General features: G+C 44.0%; 1 pseudogene; it reads left to right on the forward strand.

Moving 5' to 3' along the window:
- Window positions 1-1,249: 1,249 nt before the first annotated feature.
- Window positions 1,250-1,988, forward strand: LOC117999339 (annotated as a pseudogene).
- The last annotated feature ends 4,015 nt before the right edge of the window (window positions 1,989-6,003 follow it).

Raw genomic sequence — 6,003 nt, forward strand, 5'->3', positions numbered from 1 at the left:
ACTGTTTTTCTTAGTGGCTGCACCAATTTATATTCCCACAAATGGAGCAGGAAGGTTCCCTTTTACCCGCTTCCTTGCTAAGGCTTGTTGTTGATATCTCTTGTCTTTTGGATGACAGCCATCCAAATGTGAGGTGAGATCTCATTGTAGTTTTGCTTTGCATTTCTTTTTTTTTTTTTAACTTTATTTTATTTATGTCACCTCTACACCCCACGTGGGGCTTGAACTCATGACCTCGAGATCGAGAGTCGCATGCTCTTACGCCTGAGCCAGCCAACGTGTCCCTGGTTTGCATTTCCCTGATAATGAGTGATATTGAGCACCTTTTCATGGACCTGTGGGCCACCTGTCTGTCTCCTTTGGAAAAATGTCTCTGCAGTTTCTTCTGCCCAGTTTTAAATTGGATTTGTTTGTTTGCCCTTGGAGTTGTGTGAGTTCTTTGTAGCTTTTGGATATTAACCACCTCTTATCAGAGGGATGGCTTGCAATTATTTTTTTCCCCATTCCATAGGTGGCCTTTCATTTTGCTGGTCGTTTCCTTTGCTGTGCAGAACATTTTTAGCATGATGTAGTCTATTTTTGCTTTCGTTGCCTTAGTTTTTGGTATCCTGCATCCGTTTTTGATTCTTGTACTGGATCAAACTAAGCCAAGAGCTGGTCTGTCCTTAAGCCCAGAGGTCCTCACTTCTGCGGGATCCATTGGCTCTGGTTTCTTCCTTGGGGTCTCACCCAGGTTTTGTTATTTGTTTAGAGGTTATTTTTAGCCAGCTGGACCAGTTTTGAGGTAAATCTTTTGGGTACTTGCATGGCATTATTTTTTTTAACTGATCATGACTATTTTAAACTGAGTGAATATAAGTTCTAGGGCAGAAACATTTCCTTTTTAAGGCGCTGTTTCTCTGGCAGTTAGAAAAACTAATCCAAAAGATTAGCAAAAATAGCCTCTCATTAAATAGCTTGAATCTAGGGAAATGCAGGCATTTCTTCTGTTCAGTGAACCTCTCTAGGGTGAGAGCAAGAAAGAAGAGAAGCCGAGGATTGCTGCGGACATCTGTGGATAGTGAAGTCCTTACCGGAACCAAGATTTCTTTTGTTTCAAACCAGGAAGCTTACCTTCCTCGGTGATAAACAGTATATACCTGACCCAAAAATACATTGCCAAAAATTTAAGTCAAAGCAGTAGTCTGCTGGGTAGAAAAGCTCTTTCCTTTCTATCTGGGGGCAGCCATCAGCGCAAAGGTAAGCCAAGATGGGTGCTTACAGGTACGTCCAGGAGCTATGGAGGAAGAAGCAATCGATATTATGCACTTTCTTCTTGGGGTACAGTGCTGGCAGGACCACCAGATCTCTGCCCTCCACAGGCCCCCCCCCCCCCCACGCAACCCGGCCTGATAAAGCATGCAGACTGCGAGACAAGGGCAAGCAAGGTTATGTCATATACCAGATCCTTGTGTGATGGGGTGGCCGCCCAGTTCCTAAGGGTGCAAGCCTGTCCATCATGGTGCTAACCAGCTCAAGTTTGCCCGAAGCCTACAGTCTGTTACAGAGGAGCGAGCTGGACGCCACCGTGGGGCTCTGACAGTCTTGAATTCTTACTAGTTTGGTGAAGATTACATGTACAAATTCTTTGAGGTTATCCTCATCGATCCATCCCATAAAGCTATCAGAAGGAATCCTGGCACCCAGGGGATCACCAAACCAGTCCACAAGCACAGGGAGATGTGAGGGCTGACATCTGCAGGCCACCAGCATGTGGCCTTGGAAAGCGTCCCAAGTTCCAGCACACCACTGGTGGTTCTCGCGGGAGGGTGGGGTGGTGCGTGGAGAAGAGGCAATCCTCTTCAGCTCACCATGGCCACTAGCATGAGTAATGTTTGTGAAATTCTTACCAAAGTAACGATTTAGGACAGGCGTGTCTGCTTAAATGTGTTCTTTAATTTGTCTGTTAAAATGAATTGTCTGGATGTGCCTGGGTGGCTCAGTGGTTTAAGCGTCTGCCTTTGGCTCGGGTCATGATCCCAGGGTCCTGGGATCAAGCCCCACATTGTGCTCCCTGCTTAGTGGGGAGTCTGCTTCTGCCCCTCCCCCCATTCATGTGCTCTCTCTCGCTCTCTCTCTCTCTCTCTCTCTCTCTCGGTCTTAAATAAATAAATAAAATCTTTAAAAATAAAGAAAAATAAAATGAGTTGTCTGCAGATTGTTCCATGAATGGATTGTCAAATAATGAAATTTAAACTGCTATAATGTTTGAAGACTGTAAGTGATGGTGTACCTTGTTTCTAATCAGATGAACCCATTTGTCTTTGCTTTATCTTATTAGGGAGTTTATACAAGAGTGTTAAAAATGTTGTTTGCAGGGGGTGGGGGGAGCGCCTGGCTGGCTCAGTAGGTAGAGCATGAGACTCTTGATCTTGGGGTTGTGAGTTTGAGCCCCATGTTGGGTGTAGCAATTACTTAAAAAAGTAAAATCTTTAAAACAAATAAAACAAAATGCTGTTTGGTACGATAGGTGTGAAATAAATTCTGTAAAAGTGGAATGCAGAAGCTAGCCATGTAGATTTGTTGGTGCGTGTGTTGAAACCTACAACTTCACTGGGGTGATGCAATGCTCTTCTGGATTACTCTGCAATGGCTGTTTTTAGGGGTTTGGTAAGAAGAAGCGCATTGCATTGGATTTTGCTTGGAAATGTGAAGAATATCTTAATCTTTTTTCATGATCGTATGCAGGATAATAAAGTTAACGAGGTAGAGCCCACATTTTTAGGTTGAATCCAATATTCCATTTATGTAACTGCTGTTTCTTTCTTCTTTTCTTTTCTTTTTTTTTTTTAAAGATTTTATTTATTTATTTGACAGAGAGACAGCAAGAGAGGGAACACAAGCAGGGGGAATGGGAGAGGGAGAAGCAGGCTTCCCGCGGAGCAGGGAGCCCGATGCGGGGTTCAATCCCAGGACCCTGGGATCATGACCTGAGCTGAAGGCAGATGCTTAACGACTGAGCCACCCAGGCGCCCCGTAACTGCTGTTTCTAAAAGAATAGTTAAAAGAATGCCACCATTTTTAGGAGAATTGAATAACCTGTTGCAAGAGGGTTCTCTTACGAATGAAAATAAATCCTGTTTAGCCTGAGCAGAAAGAAAAAAAGAAAGGAAGGAAGGAAGGAAGAGAGAGGGAAGGAGGGAGGGTGGGTGCTAACTTCCTTTGGGTCACCCCTGGGCATCCCTGGTTTATCTCAGTGGGTTTAATTGGTTTCTGCATGTTTGGGAATCAGTAGGTCCTGAAGCTCTCTCCACAGGTGTGGGGGTACAAGTCTCAGCCCCCACAGGCCCAGAAGCAGGCTTTGCCTTCCAAGGTTGTAGGTAAACAGAATATTTCCATTTGGGAAGTGTTTGAAGTTGCTTTTTAACTTAAAGCAGCCTTGAAAAAAAATTATGCTAAGTGAAATAAGCCAGACACAAAAGGACCAATATTGTATGATTCTACTTCGGTAAGGGACCTAGAGTAGTCAAGTCCTAGAGACAGAAAGTAGAAGGTGGGCGCAAGGGGCTGGGGGAAGGGATGGGGGTCAGTGTTTAATGGGGACAGAGTTGCAGTTTGAGAAGATGAGAAAGTTCTGGAGATGGGGGTTGGTGATGGTTGCACACCAGTGTGAATGTACTTAATGCCCCTTAACTGGACACTTAAAACTGGTTAAAATGATAAATTTTATGTTTTGGATATTTTGCCACACACACACACACAAACACATACAGAAACACATACACACCATTAGCCGGTAGCAAGCTCCCTGGGCAGGGGGCTCAGTAGGAAGATTTGGGAGTCCATCAGACATTCAGACCAGGATTTGAACCTCACCTCCACCACAGACTGCTGTTGTGTGACCTCGGTGAGGCATGTAACCTTTGACCTTCAGCTACCTTCTTTTTTTTTTTTTTTAAGATTTTATTTATTTATTTTAGAGATAGAGAGAGGGAGAGAGCGTGCTCGAGTGGGGAGAGGGGCTGAGGGAGAGGGAGAGAATCCCAAGCAGACTCTGTGCTGAGTGTGGAGCCCGATGTGGGGTTCAGATCTCATGACCCTGAGATCATGACCTGAGCCAAAACCAAGAGTTGGACGCTCAACCAACTGAGCCATCCAGGCGCCCCTGCCTTCTTTATAAAAGGTGTTAATGACTATGTTGTTAGGGGTATTATGAGGATCTTGTGTACTAAAGCATGCAAAGGACTTTGTCCTGTGCTTGCACATGGTAGACCCCCAGCAAATGGTGGATACAACTGGAAGTAGAATCATTGTCTACTTGAAAGCTTAAATTTATTTATTTATTTTTAAAAGATTTTATTTATTTATTTGACAGAGAGAGAGACACAGCAAGAGAGGGAACACAAGCAGGGGGAGTGGGAGAGAGAGAAGCAGGCTCCCGCTGAGGGGGCAGCCTGATGCGGGGCTCGATCCCAGGACCCTGGGATCATGACCTGAGCTGAAGGCAGACGCTTAACAACTGAGCCACCCAGGTGCCCCAAGCTTAAATTCATTTAAATACTACTTAATTATAGCTTAAAAGAATAGCTAGGTCTAATAATGTTAAGATTACTTTTTTTTTTAACTTTCTAGCTGGCAGTATGGTTAAAATTAAGGCTAAAAACTAGGGCACCTGGCTGGCTCAGTCAGTGGAGCATGCAACTCTTGATCTCCAGGTCTTGAGTTCAAGCCCCATGTTGGGCGTAGAGCTTAGTTAAAAAAACAACAACAACTAATTTGTGCCCTCATAGTTGCCAATTCCAAGTGCAGATGTGTCCTAAATACTGTACATGTACAATGAGGGCACCGGGAAGGTTTGTTTTATGGCTGAAGTTCAGATCTGGTTATTGGCATGATCATCAGTATTGGTGGTTAAAGAGAAAATTCCACGAGGGGAAGTATGTGCAATAAGTACGTTCTGTATAGAAAGACTTAAAAGGTGAAAATAAAAAGCTTATGTAGCTGGTCAACTAACGACATCCAAGTCCCTGCTGGTCTAAGTATGTGGGTTCTCACATTAGGCTGCCTGTGTGGGGGGCCCAGCCCCATCCCTTCCAAGCCATGGCCAACTGCGGTGTTGAAGATCAGGGACAACTCACAGATGGGCTTAAAGAAGGTTTACTGAATTTATTTGGACAGTAACTTTGAGGTATGCTGGGAGACCTGAAAACTGCTTAACATGGCACTTGTGTTCCTTTTTTTGTTTTTTTTTAAGATCTTTTATTTATTCATTTGAGAGAGAGAGCACAAGCGGGGGGAGGGGGCAGAGGGGAGAGGGAGAAGCAGACTCCCCGCTGAGCAAGGAGCCCAAACTGGGGCTCCATCCCAGGACCCCGAGATCATAACCCAGGCGCCCCTTTGGCCAAGTTATTAAGTATCCATGCTTTCTGCTTACTAGAGTTTGGGTCCCTCCATTTTCCTGATTTGACCAGCTACCTTAGCAAACAGAACTCAACTCTTAATAAACTGTCAGTTCAATCAATCTGTTACTATTTCCATTTTGCCTTTCAAATAAAACAAGAAGTTGGAAGACATTAATTTAAACTGAGCTTTGGGGTGCCTAGGTGGCTCAGTTGGTTAAGCGACTGCCTTCGGCTCAGGTCATGATCCTGGAGTCCCGGGATCGAGTCCCGCATCGGGCTCCCTGCTCGGCGGGGAGTCTGCTTCTCCCTCTGACCCTTCCCCCATCTCATGTTCTCTCTCTCTCATTCTCTCTCTCAAATTAAAAAAAGTAAAAAAATAAACTGAGCTTTAGTGTCTGATGGGATTGTTTAGGGCTAAAGGCATGTGTTTAATTTCAGTTTGGGAAGATCGAGACATAAGCATATGCCTTCCTTAACAAATTTTTTTCCTCCTGCCCACAAAGCATCTTTTCAACTGATCATGATACTCAGATTAATTTGCTTACCAAATTATATTTCCATACATTGTTAGTTAAAATTTTTTATTGAGGTGAAATTTACATAACACAAATTAACTATTTTA

This window comes from Mirounga leonina, unplaced genomic scaffold, assembly GCF_011800145.1.
Source record: "Mirounga leonina isolate KUSES-001 unplaced genomic scaffold, KU_Mleo_1.0 Mir_454, whole genome shotgun sequence".
NCBI lineage: Eukaryota > Metazoa > Chordata > Mammalia > Carnivora > Phocidae > Mirounga > Mirounga leonina.